Below are 16,648 nucleotides of genomic sequence, written 5' to 3'. Positions count from 1 at the left end.
AACTGAGCCACCCAGGCGCCCAAAAGCTCAATACTTCTATCCGTGAAATAGCATTGCTCACAAATCGGTCTCAAAGGGAATATTCTTGTAATACTTCCTGAAATGGCGAGAGTTCTTCAGACCTAGATCTTTAATGTCCTTTGACTACTTATAAGAAAAGAAAGGTTTTCTTAATTTAATGACTTTTAGGCTTAAATTGCTAAGATTTTTAAGCCCATTCATGGTAGGTTTGCTTTTAGTAAATTGTTCAAAGATGAAAATTCAGAAAAACACTGTCTACCTTTCAACTAAGGAAGGGTCACTGGCCATCCCATTAACAGTTACTTTTGGAAGTGTATCAAAATTACATAGGCAAAAGGAACAGACTTTGTTGAAGCTATGGTTATGTTTATGTTGAAGCTAATGTCAGCGTAAGGTAAGATGGTATAATCCTGGCCTATTAGTTGTCTAGCATTACACAGCCTGCCTATAATATCTTTTTTAAAAGATTTATTTATTTATTTTAGAGAGAGAGAGAGACAGAGAGACAGAGAGAGAGCATAAGTCGGGGTAGGGGCAAAGGGAAAGGGAAAGAGAATCCTCAGACTCCCCGCTGAGCATGGAGCCCATGCGGGGCTCCATCCCAGGACCCTGAGATCATGACCTGAGCTGAAACCAAGAGTTGGCCGCTTAACCGACTGAGCCACCCAAGCACTCCATCTGACTATAATTTCTAATGTTATATTGGATGGTAGGGATAGCTGTTCTTCTACAACTCTTAAGCTTACCTTGTAACTATTCTGTGACAATTAGAGATGTCATAAAAATCATTTAGCAGAGACCTATTGTCAATTAATGTTTTCAAATAAAAGTATTATAGAGATAATCCTGTCTGTCATAGACATTTGCAAACATCATTTATTCACTCAGTTTCTTTAGGGAATGGTGAACTACCATCCAGTTTGGGCAGGTTATGTAATGCTAGTAAAACTAACAGGCCAAGAATTAAAACCATTCTACCTGATGGATTTTATGTTTACATCAGATGAAATTTAAATCTTAGAGGTAAGAAATAAATATTTATAGGAACTACCAAATTTTTTTTTATTAACAGTTATCTAAGAAGTTCTCATTTTGAAATCATTTGGATTAAAAATAGTTTTGTAATCCTCTGTGTTACCTTCAAAGACTGCCAATTGAGGCCAAGTAAAACTTACAGAGCCAATAAAGTTTTTGCTTTTGATTCTTCTGACTGCCAGTTGTAGAGATTCTTTTTAAAAACTGCCTTTAGGGCGCCTGGGTGGCTCAGATGGTTAAGCGTCTGCCTTCGGCTCAGGTCATGATCCCAGCATCCTGGGATCGAGTCCCACATCGGGCTCCCTGCTCCTTGGGAGCCTGCTTCTCCCTCTGCCTCTCTCTCTGTCTCTCATGAATAAATAAATAAAATCTTAAAAAAAAAAAAAAAAAAACCTGCCTTTAGGGTCAGTTCATGCATTACTGAAGACTGTCAAAGCTCTTTCCTTTTGATCACATTTGTAAATTAAAACGGATGTATCTAGTTTAAGCACCTAATGTACCAAATTAGCTAAATACATAACAGTCATGTTTATAGTATCCACAGCTCTTCTTAGGTTGATAGTGGCGTTTTAGACAAGCTACCTTTTATGAAGAAACTGTGGACAGAGTCTCTGTGAAAGATTTACAGTTAGAAATGAAAACAAAATGAATATAGAACGCTATCATGCTTACCAGTCTGCTCTGCAGCTGTAAAACTTATGTCAAACACTACCTTCACATTGATAAGTTTGAATGGCTTCTAACCCACCTTTTTTAAGGAAAAAGTGCATATAGTGAAAGGATGGAAAGGATTCTAAATGTGGCAGTGATTTCAATGTATAATGTTGCTGAAATAAGCTACAACGTGATGTTGGTACATTTTCATGAGAGTAGACATGACTTACAACTGGAGGACGTTAGTGACTCAGAAGGATTTGCTATGGTCAGTTAATGTGGGGAAGAACTTGTCATTGGCCAGCCCATTAAGCAATTCAGGTTCCCTGTAGGCAAATTTAAGCACACGGGACACCTGAGGTCAGTCATGGAAATCAGAAAGGAAAAGAGATTCTACAGGATGGCTTAACTGTTTCATTTTTAAAGGGCATTTGTGGCCTGTAAACAAGGTTCAACCCATTAGGTAAACAACCAATTTGTTTGTTGTTTGAAGAGTAAACAAGGGATAATTTCTTTATTTGTTAATTTTTTTCTTGCTTTAGCACATTAAGTTCTATTTGTTCTTTGACATGTAACTTTAATCTAGGCTTATCTAAAGTTCAGTTTTCTTCAGAATTACAAGCCTATTCTTATTCTCTTGAATAACCTCAGTGTGGAATATTTCCAATTTCTAAGGGCAGATTTCCTTTTTTTTTTTTTTAAATAAGCCAAATCTTGTTTGAAACCATATCAGTTATCTGCAAAAAAATATTTTAAACAAATAAATAGATGGGTGAGATGTATTTTTTTCTTCTTTTTTTGTAAAGCTCAAGCATTCATTAAAGCAATAATGCCAATTTCTTTGTAATTTATACACTAGTTTTAATGACAACTTCAAAGAAAGAGACATCAAACCAGTATGTAAAACAGAATGGCCTGAATGAATGCATTATCAATGTATCTATCTTGACAATATGCAGAGGCCAGTAAAATAAATCAGTTTTACCTCTTTATGGTTATATCTCATATACAAAACTGTGATAAAACCAGAATAAAGTGACTCCAAAAAATGCATAAAATTGAGTATGGCATATTCTGTCATTAGAAGTGTTTACAAACTAGCCTTTTATAAGAACATAATTTTGATTAAATGTTTTAAAACAAAGCTTCCACCAAAATTCCACATAGAATTGTTTTGTGGCCAAAGCCTATCTTAAACCTCTTTTAAAGATAGAACTTGACAAAAATTCATTGTGAGCATCTATGTCTCCTTTGTTGTATGTTGAATAAGATTTGTATATGAGGTAAGCCGTAGATCTGGTTTATACTCTTCAATAAGACAGAATAAAAGGGGACTATAGATTGAAGCCCTCTGTGTATATTTCCCCTTCCGTTAAGGACCATAAAGAAAGAAAATTGGATTAAAATGGTTAAATGTTCTTCGAACAATTCCCACAAATGCCAATAATTATAGATTTTGGTTTCTTTGGTTCTCGTGGCCCTAATCTTTAGTAGCTTATTACAATGCACAACACCGCATCAGATACTTTCTACATGACACACATTTAATATCCTCACGTAACAGACCATGGGCCAAGATTCTGGTTCAAATGCAATTAGGTTTAAGCAATGCAATAGGAACCACAGGCAATGTGAGCACTGTCAAATACTACACTGTCCCTGTTACTGAGCTGGACTGTACCAGAAAGGAGCCAGCCTTTAACACTTCCATTTCCCCCCATCTCCAACAATTCTGAAGTAGACTTGAGTCGATCTTTACTGAATGTGTATTTTAATGATGGTCTTACAAGGTTTTTTTTTTTTTTTTTTTTTTGTCGGTGGTGGTGGTAGTGGTGATGGTGAGTGGTGGTGTTTTTAACAAAAACATAGTGCAAGCTGCCTTAGAATTTCAGCAAAATTGTTTGCCAGAGATTCACGTAAGATTCTGTGGGGAGACTTAGTAATCTGAGCTTGGATCTCTAATCATTTATTGTATGGAAGACGAAAAGGATCTTCTTTTTCTCTGTGTCTGCTTACACATTGGAAAATCTATCGTCTTCCCTAATCATCATGCACGTACAAAGTGACATTGCATCCTATCACTTAAAATAAACAGACCAAAACCTTAAAGTGTTCCTAGACTGGTATCAGAAGAAAACAGTGTTTATGAGCTTGGGGTCACCTATTGTAAATTCAGATTAACAAAATGAGGACTTACCCCTATCATTTCTTTGCCTAATACACACTTTCCGGACACTAAAAAGAAAAGGCTAAAGTTTTGAATAAAATAATAGACTTTTTGGCAGAAACATTAATCTCTATATTTCATACCAGATGCTGATTTTTGCAGCAAGAGTTTTTATCAGAAAATTCCCAAAGTCAGTGTCATTGGGAACTGCGTGCAGAGTGTGTATTTATATCCTACTTCAGTCTAGTGCTCATTTTGGAAAACTGCACTATGTTGACTAGAGGACAAATTACTCTTTAGACTCTGAGATCTTTAACAACTGACTGTACTGCATTGTCCTGTGATAGTCTGTTAAAATTTCTGCCTTGTGAAAGGGAGCATTAGCTGGATACATGACATTCCAAATATTTGTCCTGGTTGGCTTCCTTGCTCACATGGTCTCAGAATTTCCTCTCTCACAAATGGAATTAGTTTCACTTCCTTTTCAGTTCTAGCTAATAGCAAAAGTTTGCTTGTTTTTCAGTGGGTTCAAACAAAATTTTCACAATGCTACTTTTAGACACAGAACCCATCATTCCATACCTGAACGGCGATTAAGTCTACTTTTCCACACCACGGCGATTAAGTCTACTTTTCCACACCCTTTGGAAAATAACTTCCTAAAGCAAAGACTTCACATCATTCCCTCCCAATCAACATCAACGGCAGCAATACTTATTAAAACTTATTATATTCAAGGCATGATCTAGTTTCTAAAAAGGAAAAGTTGTAAGCAACTCCTGGGCAAAGTCTCCTTCCTAATTTGAGGGTGTATTGCAAATGTCAACATTTTCCATGTTATAAAACAAAAACAAAAATTTAGGGGCGCCTGGGTGGCTCAGTCGTTAAGCTTCTGCCTTCGGCTCAGGTCATGATCCCAGGGTCCTGGAATCGAGCCCCGCATCAGGCTCCCAGCTCAGCAGGAAACCTGCTTCTCCCTCTCCCACTCCCCCTGCTTGTGTTCCCTCTCTTGCTGTGTCTCTCTCTGTCAAATAAATAAATAAAATATTAAAAAAAAACAAACAAAACACAAAAATTTACCTCTGAGTATCGAAAGACTTCATTCTTTTAAGAAGCTACTCTATTTCCTAATATGCTGACTCTACAGTTTTCTGCAGATTTTTCTGAAGTGTAGTTTCCTATATTTTTCTGGAGTCTTAGATTTTTTACTTTAAAAATTCACAGTTCAAGATCTATTACTTAAGAACTATCCTAATTTAATCTTATTAAATGGAGTCTACTATATTTGCTTCTAATTTATGTTACCTCCCAGTCATAATGGCTTACAATGGAACTGAAATTCCTCTATACCTCGTAGGTGTGATGAGAACTTGAGTCAACTCACCTCCAATTTTGGAGGACATTTTAATGCATGTACTTAATTTTGAATAAAGATGGCTAACTAAATCTTACCAATTGATTAGAAATAGAAATAAAAGAAAAAGAGGGTTTTGTTGTTGTTGTTCAAGGTTAACACAACGAAAAGTTACCAGCTTTTCTTAAGAAATTTTGATATTTAATATTCATTGCACTAATCCCCAGAGACCGAATTGCTCAAAAGCAAGTTTATTTTGAAATGAATTATTCATTCCTGACCAAACTGCATTTGGCACTCATTAGGATGTTAAACCACATCCAAAACAGTTTGTTGGAAATATCTCATTAATATGGACAGAAGATTCATCAGTGGAACTAGACGTAACTAAATAACTAAGATAAATCTTAGAAGAACAACAAAAACCTTTAAAAAATGTGTAGAGGGATCATTGCATGGGAATCACTGATTAAAACAAGAAAAAAATTATTTGACTTAATTCAGAAGAGCATAATTAAATCATTTATCTGATTATCAAAAGCTACATTAAAATAAACAAGTTTAAAATGGCATAAGGATTTTTGAAGTCCTTCATTATGAAGTCAAAATTGCCTGAAAGTTTTTCCCCATGCATTATAACAGAAGCACTTCCCCAACTTTTCCAGGAGATGTTTACAGATGTGATACTAAGAGATAGCTCCACATCACGTAATTTGGGAAAATGTCAGGGTTTTTGTTTTGTTTTGTTTTGTTTTAGACGGGGGAGGGCAAGGAGAGAGAGAATCTTAAGCAGGCTCCACACCCAGCACAGAGCCGGACACAGGGCTCAATCTCACAGCCCCGAGATCATGACCTGAGCAGAAGTCAAGAGTTGGATGCTTCACCGACAGAGTCACCCAGGCACCCGGGAAAATGTCAGTTTTTAAAAGAAAACTTACTTATAAAATTTCTTTATTGAACAGTTTATTAGGTTTTATTATTTTAGGGTCTTCAGAACTTTTAATACACTTCTATTCCTTGTGAATCTGAGAAAAATTAGCTGTTTTAGGAGCATCCTGTGGACAGCATTTCATAGAGCACTTCAAAAAAGTGCTATGCCAGATGTTTAATGTGGAAAAGTTACTTTAAAAACTGGAAAGCATACCTAAGTTAACTTCATTCTAGTATTAAAAAAAAGAGAGAAGGGGAGTTAGGGGGAAAAAGGAAGAAAAAGAATTCTGTGGTGACTGAGCAATTTGATAACCTTTCAAGATGGAGTTAATGCCGTCATGTAAATACAGGACTGGGGACTAGGTCAGAGCAATGGAGATTTCCTTTACTAGAAGAATGCTGGTAAGAAGAGCAGCCAGAAGTCACAGTGAGCCATCCATTCCAGCCCAAGTAAGGTTTTTGTCTGTTGACTTGCTTTTCATAAGGGCACGGAAGGATCTTTTAGGAACTTAAATCTAGAAGGGAGATGGAGCCCGAACTCAAGCATAGTCAGGCACCTGAGATTCTTTTTTCAGAATTACCCTCACTTAGCTCTTAGCGTTTTGACTTGCCTTTGCATTTTCTCCTCTCTCTCCTATTTCCTTTTGAACCGCACCTGGTGGTCCAATTCTCCTTCAGTGGTATTTGCACGTTCCAGAATAATAGGACAATATACTATTTCAATTTTACTTTAATACTTAAAGAAGTTCCTACCCAAAATAACAAAAACAATATAAAATGGAAAAATGCCTCATTTTGATGCATATTGGATTTGAATGTTCGTAACTAATGTTATGGCGGCAAAAACTTAATTGAGAGTCATGCTTACTCTTCTTCCTATAAATCATTATCATGCAGCAATCAAAAAATTTTATTAGAATGATTAGGCTATGAGAGGCAAAAATAGAAGTGTTTCTTGTTCATTCATACAATCAGCAAGTATTAATGAGAGCCTATTTTATTCTAAGTGTGGTAAACATTGTAAGTATAAAAGTTAATAAAGCAAATTTCCCATTCTCTAGAAGCCTTGGAGGAAACACACAGATTAACAAATAATCAGAACAATGTAATTAATGCAGTGATAGAGATATGAACAAGGCACTATGCCAGGAAGGGGTGGAAGCCAGGGCATTGTTTGGAGAAATAAAACATGGGTGCCTGGAAGAATAGATTTCTAAGTAAAATCTAGTAAAAATCAATAGGATTTTTCAAAGTGTCCAGCAGTGGGGCATAGCAAAATTCCAGACAGAGAAAAGTGTTCGAGACTGACAGTTGAGAAAAAGCATGATGCTGATGGAAACGGGCTGTTGCCCAGCACCTGTGATTACCCCTGCACGGCACCTGTGAATACCCCCGCACGGCACCTGTGATTACCTCCGCGTATACTGTCCCGGATGTGTGTCCCTCCAGGCTTCTCACTCCATTGCCCTCTGCTTTCCCCACAGTGTCTCCCATGTAATAGGTGCTCAAGACTGATGTGTAAGAAACTACCTCATTGTTTCTTAATTTAAATTTTCAGCTAATGAGCCTAATCGCCTTTCCCTATGGTTCTCTGTCTAAGGGCAGGTATTTTAAGCTATAGACAATTCTGAAACACAGAGAAAGTAACCAAACTTGGAGAAGCAATGATAGCAATAATGTAAATCTTAAGTTTCCAGCTGACCATTCACAATCTTAAAACCATTTAAGAATCTTAAAATCATTTCTGTAATATTGAAAGCCCAATATGAGAAAATGAAGAGTAAAAGATTATTGATAAACAACAGACTAAGAGAACTAAAGGTGCTAGCATCTAGTGAACCACCTTTCTGGGGTCATTTCTCTCATTTTCTATCACATCACTTGGTTAAGGGTGGACACACTCTTCTCTCTGTCATCTACATCTTCTCTCTCAGATCCATAATCTATTTCTCTATGCTCTCCTAAGTCTATAAACATGATCAAGTGCTCCCATTATGAAAAAAAAAAATAAGTTACTCTTCAACATTTCATCATCCCCCGTCTAGCATTCCTTTTCTCATCAAGCCAAGATCCTAAAGAGAAATCTCAATTTCTCAACCACTCTATTCTGACATCCATCTCCATAACTCTTGCTTATTATCAACGAAGGTATTCTGTTAACCAAATCCAAAAGGTAGTTTTAAGTAGATTCAAGTATTAATTAACTTGGAAATTGGCCAAAAAAAATGACTACTGATATAAATAATATCTTTCCTTTCTTTCTTAACTAAGTGTACTTCTTCTCAGAATATAACAACAGTAAGAGATTTAGGAAGATAGGCAGCCTCCACCATTTTCTTGAATTCTCTAGATCTCTCTGCTTTTTTCCTCACTTACTTTCTTCAACCTCATAATCCTGCCTCTAAGACTGTATTTAGCCCTCCCTTTTTGGCTGTGCTATACCATGTCCTCAGAAGAGCTTTTGCCAGAAGGAAGTGATGGTTGTGGTCTGGCTGTACTTCTCACTGGTTCAGCAAGAGGCTCAGCAAGTCCCACCTTCCGATAGACAGTAGGGCCTCTGCTTGTTACTGTGTTGTTTCAGATAGTAGTTCCCTTTCAATATGAAGATTTTTCACTAATTAGTAATACATTTAGTCTCACAAATATATAGGCATACCTCAAAGATATTGCAGGTCCAGTTCCAGACCACCACAATAAGGTGAGCATCACACTGAAGTGAGTCAAATGAATTTTTTGGTTTCCCAGTGCATATAAAAGTATGTTTAACACTATACTGTAGTCCATTTGGTGTGTAATACCATTAGGTCTAAAAAAAAAAAAACCCACTGTGCATACCTTAATTTAAAAATACTTTATTGCTAAAAAATGCTAACTACATCTGAGCTTTCAGTGAATCATTACATTCTTGTTGGTAGAGGGTCTTGCCTCAGTGTTGATGGCTGCTTGGATGGTGGTTGCTGACAGTTGAGATGGCTGTGGAAATGTCTTAATATAAGACAGCAATGAAATTTGCTGCATTAATTGACTCTTTCATGAACAGTTCAACTAAGTTTATATAATATTCTAAATCATTTGTTATTTCAACAATCTTTACAGCATCCTCACCAGGATTAGATTCCATTTCAAGAAAACACTTTCTCTGCTCATCCGTAAGCAACTCCTCATGTGTTAAAATTTTATCATAAGAGTGCCCTAATTCAGTCACATCTTTGGGCTCCACTTCTAATTCTAGTTCTCTTGTTATTTCTACCACATCTGCAGTTATATCCTCCACAGAAGTATTGAACCCCTCAAAGTCATCCATAAGCATTGGAACTTCTTCCAAACTCCTGCTTATGTTGATATTTTAACCTCTTCCCATGAATCATGAATGTTTTTAATGACATCTAGAATGGGGAATCTTTCCTAGAATGTTTTCAATTTACTTTGCCAAGATCTATCAGAAGATTAACTACCTATGATAGCCATAGCTTTATGAAATGTTTTTTTAAATAATAAGACTTGAAAGTCAAAATGACTCCTTGATCCTTAATCCAGCTACAGGATGGATGTTGTGTTAGCAAGTCTGACACAATGTTCAGCTCACTGTATGTCTCCATTAGCACTCTCAGGTGACAGGGTGCATTGTCATTGAGCAGTAATATTTTGAAAGAAGTATTTTTTCTTATTTTTTTCATCAATGATCACTGGTTGCAGGTCACCATAACAAACACAATAATTATGGAAAAATTTGAAATATTGTGAGAATTACCAAAATGTCACACAGAGACACAGCTCAGCAAATGCTGTCAGGAAAATGGTGCCAATAGGCTTGCTAGTCACATGGCTGCCACAACCTCAATCTGTAAAAATACAAGTATTTGCAAAAAATGCAATACAGCAAAGTGCCATAAAACAAGGTATGCTTATACTTTATTCTAAACACAATTAATCTGAAATCCAGTTATGTCATTTGTGGAAACTCCAGAATTGATGTGAACACTACACTATAGCATCGAACATTGATGACCTCACTTTCTTTATTCAAATCTCCTACCTCAGACACTGAAGTTGCTACTCAATAGCTTCTCACACTTTCTTCATGTGGTCATAATCCTTATTTTGGGGGAACAGTAATCTAGGCAGTTAAATCCTTGTTTCATTCACAAGTAGGTGTTGCTATTTGACACAGTTCTGGCCCATGAGACACAAGCAGAAAACAGAATTCTGAAGAAGATTTTAGTTTGCTGATACAAGGAGACAGACGAAACTGGTACAACTCCTTACTTTTTTTTTTTTCTGTTATGAAAGTATATGTGATATCTGGAACTTCAACATTCATTTTATGACAATGAGGTAGCAAATATGAGAGAATAGCTTAAGTAACCAAGAGATGTTGAACCTGACATTGTTAAACTGCTAAACTGATGCCACCTCCAGATCTTAAGTTTTGTGTGACACATAGTTGTGTTCTTAGATATTTTTATTTCCTCCCTCTCTCTCTCATCTCCCTAAAAGAATGCATGTCTAATTTACAATGACTCTTTTATGCCCATCTTTTCAGCATTACTACTAAACTTTTCTATCAAGATATTCTATAGAAACCTCAAATTTAAGTTCTAAAAGTAAATCCATTATCTTCTCCCCTCAAAACCAAAACCAAAATGTCTCAATTTCCTTCTTGAGTTAATGGCAGCATCATCTATCCAACTACCCAAATGGGAAATCCAGGAGTCATCCTTACTCCCACTGTCCCTGTAATTCATAAGCCCTATGACTCATTAAGGCCTGCTGATTTGATCCAGCTAATATCTCTTAGGTGTTAACCCTTCTCTGCTTTCCTTCTGCTACCATTTGAATACTCTGGTCAATCAATGAAACTCCAAATTTGTCCCCTTTCTTCCAATCCACTCATCTTCATTCATTCATATCTATTATGTCAGAGAAATCTTTCTAAAACTTGCATACGTCTCCATCACTAACCTTGAAAATCTTAGATCTTCGTACCTATAGAATGAAGTCCAAATTGCTAGGTATAAAATGCAAATTCTCATGATGTGTGATTTTGTTGTTTTTGTTGTTGTTGTTGTTGTTGTTCTGCTGCTCTTCAGCTAAACACTTGACCAAATGACATATTTCCTGGATGATATTCTGCTGTCATTTTTTCCTTAAATTTTTTTATGTAAATAACATATAAATGTTGTTTTGATATGAGGATGCCATTAAATAAAGTTGGTAAGATATCCTTAAACTCCCAATTGCTCTTCACCTTCCATTTCCCAGATATAACAATTGTCAAATACTGGATGTGAATTCCACCATGTTCTCTCTTACCTCCCAACTGTTGTGTTTCTTCTGTTCCTTCTGCCAGGAATGGCTTTCATTTTTTGTGTAATGGATACTTACAGATCTAACAACCTAGACTCCAATATCATCTCTGTAAGAGAATATTTCCTCAATTGTGTAGAGCTGTAAAGAAAGTATTTTTATGTTTCTCTGTGTTTAGGGTATTCTAGGCAAAGAAAACTGAAAGTGAGCTAAAGGATATGCCTGGAAAGTTAAAGAATGATTGGCTAGGTAGTGATCTTCTGAAATAGTTATCTTCCCAGAGCTAAGTGCTTCTATTTCAAACCGAAATGAAACCAGGAGCCATCCACTTAAATTCCAAATTCCAGTTTACATTACATTTGCAAAGTGTAAAACTTTTAAGAGAAGGTTTCTCATCCTGTCTCAAGTAAGTTGGATGGCAATTCCCATATAAACTTCAACATTCATTATTTTTGAGTCCTCTCCTGTTAAATCCCTTTATACACACAAGCATAACTAACCGGTTCTCATTTCTTTGCATCAGATGGGGGATTGGGGTTTAGAGAAACCTCATATTTGGGATAATATAGATAAATATAGATATTAAAATTGTATAACATTGTCTGAGAAAATTAAGTTTTCCTCCTCTATTCTCTCATAGGTACGTGTTTATATCTCTAACAATAAACTTATAAGTTTGATTTATATATATATTTTTTAATTTGTTGCCCTTTAAGTGTGAGTTACACATTGGATAATAAAAGCTGTCATCTATTTTTTTTTTTGAGTCACAAGTTACTTGTGGGTTTCTTACTACATCAGAGATATTTAATAAATAATTGAACAACAGAAGGACACAAATAACATTCAGGTGTAATTTATTTCCTTGGAAATATTCTACAATGCCTTCAAATAAGAATAAAATTGGCATCATATATCTTTATAGCCTATCATTTCTTTTCCCATAGAAAACCAAAGTTTATATTAAATTTATTTATAACTGAAGCTTATATTGAATTTATATTAAATTTCTTTATAAAACTCAGAAAACAGGAATTTATCAACCATGTGACATTCTATTATATTGAACTAAAATGGAGGATTAGAGAGTTGGGGAAAGAGTTCAGGAAGAGCAGGAAAAGGCAGAGAAATAATAATTCTTACCCACTCAAAAGTCAAAATAAAGTGACATTTTCACTTTTGAATTTGGGGTGGCAGAAATAGGAAGATTGTAACTTCCAGACAAAATAACCAAATTTAATAATACCAAATATTCAAATAACACAAGAACAAAAGTAATTATATTACTTATATCATTATAAGTAATTTAAAACCATGAAAAATGTACCTTTCTTTATAATTGTTTATATTCCCATATTTACATTCGAAATCAAATTTCTTTGTGTGCAGACTGAAATCAAGTAAAAATCAGAGTAGAATCTTATTTTTTTTAAATTCTATCATGAGGTAGTTTTTGTGATGCCCAAAATCAAACGCCAACTGTCAGGACAAAATAATTAAATATGAGTATTATTATTTTTCATGGATTACTAAAAAAATTTAACATAAGTTTACATTTGTGACTAGAAAATGAAGTGGATTAAGGAAGTATGTCAATGAAAACATTTTTTTTTTTTTTTAACAACTGGATTCTCTCTTTGGGAAAAAGAGTCATTGACTTTACTACAGAGAGATTATCAGTAAATGTGTGCTGCTCACCCACCATCCTAATCATTATTGTCATGAAGTCAATTTGAGATCACAGGTCACAGTTTTAAATTCAAGTGTGGCATAGGGAATTTAATCAATAAATGTTTGCACACAGAAAAAAAATGCTGGTAAAGAAGACTATTTTAGTAATACATTTATTTAAACTGGCTTAAAAGTATTCTGAAATGTATTTAAGTAAAGATGATATTTGGGTGAAGTGCATTTTAAATTAAGCTTTGCTTAATATGAAGAGATCTTCTATAGCTTATCATTATCAGGCTTAAATATTTTGCATTTTAGTTTCTGCCTCAATAATTCCATTCAAACTGCCTTCCTAAAGGTCACCAATAACCCCCTAATTACCAGACCCAACAGCCTTTTTTATTTCTCGTCTTTCTCCATACTGCTTCATCATTTGTTACTGCTCACGTCCTCCTCTTTCTTGAGTTTATACCCTTTGTCACAGAATAAAACGAATTTAAGACATGTACTTCTCTAGATATGCCTCACAGTATGTACTATTTTTTTTCCTTTTGGAATTTTTTAGCCATAAATGTAGGAGTAAACCAGGTAGAGTTCATGAAAAGTTAATTATATATTGCCTTACTCAAGCATTGGGATATCCTCTTTTCGAAGATGCATAATAATAGAGGATTTATCACAGAACTAAAAGCAGAACATACACAGAGGTAAAAGGTTAGATCAGTGGTTGGCAAACTATACCTATGGGTCAAAGGCAGTCCACAGCCTTTTTTTGTTACTTAAGTTTTATTTGAACACAACCACACCCATTCATTTACATATTGTCTATGGCTGCTTGTTTGCTACAAGAGCAAAGTTGAACAGTTGCAAAACTTAAAATATTTACTATCTACCTTCATGCAGAAAAAGTTTACAGGCCCCTGGGTTCAAGGATTAAATTACCTAAGAAGGGGACCATCCTATTTTTTGGTGTAAAGAAAAGGCGTCACTTTTGTAAAGATTTATGCCAAGAGAGGAGGATGGTATGGAACTCTTGTAGTCATAAGATTCTTCTCGAGATGCCTTTTAGATATAACTTTCCTTTTTGTCACCTTCCCTCAAGAATAAACGTGTGGGAACCAGCATAACCGGTTACCTACAAAGACCTTGGAAGACCTCATGCCATCTCATCCACTTTTCTGGCTTCAAGAGTGCACACAACATAATTTAAAAAAAAAGTGAAAAAAAAAAAAAGAGTGCACACAAGCACATGGATCTCTATCTGTGGTAGGTGCCTTATCCTTAGGACCCAATCATGGAAAGGAACTAAAGGGAGGTAGAGGAACTATATGGTACCTTCTCATAGCTATTGCATCTCAGTAAATTAGCCTCTGAAAGTCTGCATGTTGCAAGTAAAATTGATTTACTTCATTCCAAGTAGGAAGGATGCTAGAAACCTTGCCAAAGTGAAGTTCCTACAAGCTTTGTTGGCCTCAGTTTCTTCTTGAATTCCATCATACCTCCCTTATGCTTATAAAAACCAATCCTCCTATTCAACCATTATTTGATTGAGGACTTTGGTCAACAAAATCACCTATCAGGATGCCTATTATCTTGAAAACAAAAGACAACAAATGCTGACAAGGATGTGGAGAAAGTGGAACACTTGCATAATATTTGTGACAATACAACACAGTGTAACCACTAGAGAAAACAGTATTAATTTTCCTCAAAAAAATTAAAAACAGAACCACCATATGATCCAGTAATCTATCTCTTGGTATTTATCCAAAAGGATTGAAATCAGGATCTCGAAAAGATATTAGCACTCCCATGTTCATTGGAGAATTACTCACAATAGCAAGCAGGTGGAAACAACCTAAATGTTCACTGACAGAAAAATGGATAAAGAAAATATGGTATGTATATAATATGAAATAATATTCAGCCTTTAAAAAAAGGAAGTTCTGCAATATTCAACAACATGGATGAATGTTGAGGTCATTGTGGTAATTGTAGTAATATAAACCAGTCACACAAAGATAAACAGTGTATGATTCCACTTATATGAAGTATCTAAAATAATCAAACTCACAGAAGCAGAGAATAGAATGGTGGTTGCAAAGGGCTAGGAAGAGGGGAAAATCGGGACTTGTTTGATGCATATAAAGTTTCAGTTATGCAAGGTGAATAAGTTCTAGATATCTGCTGTACAGCATTATACAATAATGTGTTGTTCTATAAAATATAATAGATTTCATGGCAGGTGTTTTTACCACAATAAATTAAAATAAAATGTTGGGGCGCCTGGGTGGCTCAGTCGTTAAGCGTCTGCCTTCGGCGCAGGTCATGATCCCAGGTCCCAGCCCCATCGGGCTCCCTGCTCGGCGGGAAGCCTGCTTCTCCCTCTCCCACTCCCCCTGCTTGTGTTCCCTCTCTCGCTGTGTCTCTCTCTATCAAATAAATAAATAAAATCTTTTAAAAATAAATAAATAAATAAATAAAATAAAATGTCAAAGTTCAGTAAAGAATCAGAAAGTGATGATACTGGAAATAAAATTCAAATTAGACAGACATGGAATTTTAGAAGCAATAGTTATCTATCTGTGTGAATGTGGACAGCACCAGCTCTCTGAGAGACTCTAGAGATGCAGCCAGAGGTACTTGGTGAAGGTAAGCTTGCTGACTTAAATGAGGAAAGTGGTTTTGAAGAAAATGATGAAGATGTCCCAGAGGAAGTATGCTGGCAAAATACTCCACATTAAAGGACTCTCACAGGTATTTCATTACATTAAAAGCACAAAGAATAAATTGTTGAAGTCGATCCAAACTTAGAAAGAGAATGAGAATTTACAAAGGCATGGGAAAGATACTAGGTCCATAGCATTGTTGATATAACAAGAAGGCAAGTACTGTTTGAACTACTCTTGATGAGATTTTTTTTTTTTTCTCTTTTTGAGAGACAGAGAGGGGTTGGGGAGGGGGGCAGAGGTAGAGAGAGAATCTTCAGCAGGCTCCACGGTCAGCACGGAGCCCGCCACAGGGCTCATCTTCCAACCCTGAGTTCACGACCCAAGCTGAAATCAAGAGTCAGACGTTTAACCAACCGAGCCACCCAGGCTCCCCTTGATGAGATTTTTATAAAGAAATAAAATAACTTAATCCTCAATGATTCTGGTGTTTTAAATAACAGTATGCCAAATTAATGCTAGCCTTACTATTTTTTAAAAAATTTCCTTACTCATTTATAACAAACAGTAAGAGAATTTTTAATGTTTTGACCAAACATTGTCATGGAACAATCATAACTTTTCCCATTGATTAATAAAATTTCTGCACAATTTCAGCTTGTATGATCATTTTTACAGCTTTGTACTTGAAAAGTGAGGACGTCTGTATTAATTTCAGTAATTTTACCGTGAGAATTTTCAGCACAAATACTGATAATATACCATTATATTTTATTTGAGTGGTAGAAAGGGGTGAGAAGTTCTGAGTAAATTTGATTCTAAGCTTCTCTGTGCTTTGTT

This window comes from Mirounga angustirostris, unplaced genomic scaffold, assembly GCF_029215605.1.
Source record: "Mirounga angustirostris isolate CCGP_5_RB_7025 unplaced genomic scaffold, mMirAng1.0.hap1 SCAF_1, whole genome shotgun sequence".
NCBI lineage: Eukaryota > Metazoa > Chordata > Mammalia > Carnivora > Phocidae > Mirounga > Mirounga angustirostris.
This window is presented reverse-complemented; position numbering follows the sequence as displayed.